The following is a 958-nucleotide window of genomic DNA, read 5'->3' as shown; positions in this document are numbered from 1 at the left end:
TTGGACAAATATAGATACCTAACATGCCATATGAGTTAGCTGACCGACAAGTATGGTTAGCGACCCAGCTAACTCGTCTGACTTGTTACCTGTTTACGTTTGTCCAATTTCTATTATGTTTCCAGCGACCTGTGGAGCCTGGTGGAGGTAAATACTCCCATGCGCGCCTCATACGGACTTAAATATATACGCAGGTGTGACCCCACCTTAACTGAGGTGGGTTCACACGTGCCGGTATTCAATTCCGCATGAAGTCCGTATGCAAGTCTACCAGGCTCCACAGGTTGCTGGAGAAATAGCAGAAATTGTACAGATATTGATAGAAAACATGCCAACCGAGTAAACTCGTCGCAAACCATACTCTTCGGACAGCTAACTCAGCCGGCGTGTTATTTGTCTACATTTGTCCAATTTCCACTATTTTTCCAACGACATGCGGAGCCTGATAGAGGCTAAAGGTGGGTTTACACCTGCGTATATTTTCAACTGCGCGCGAGTTCCGAATGAAATTTTGTCAATACGCGGCCGAACGCCCAACATTTGGAATTTTTTTGGAATAAATGAAATTGTACGTCGAGCCCATCTGGCGTTTGAATTACGACTTCAGCGTTTTCATTTCGCATGAGATGCGTATGATTGCAACTGAAATGCGAAATAGAATTTTCAGTACTGTGAATAGATTCGTATGGGGTACGTATGTTGGGCGTAATCCGGACGCACACAACGTCTACCGACCGCATGCCTGACGCACCTGGTGCTAACTGCATTACAAACGCATTTCAGGTGTGTCAGAGGAACAGTTTCTGTTACATATACTTTTGTTTGCGAGCATTGCCAATAGAGTATTTTTGTTAGAGGAACACTTTGTACTACGTATGCTCTTGTTTACAGGCAGTGCAAGTAGAGCATTGATACGTAAACAGTGAAGAGGTTTTTATTCATTACGAAGCAGGAAGCA

Source organism: Branchiostoma floridae, chromosome 4, assembly GCF_000003815.2.
Source record: "Branchiostoma floridae strain S238N-H82 chromosome 4, Bfl_VNyyK, whole genome shotgun sequence".
Taxonomy (NCBI): Eukaryota; Metazoa; Chordata; class Leptocardii; order Amphioxiformes; family Branchiostomatidae; genus Branchiostoma; species Branchiostoma floridae.
Note: the sequence above shows the minus strand (reverse complement) of the source record.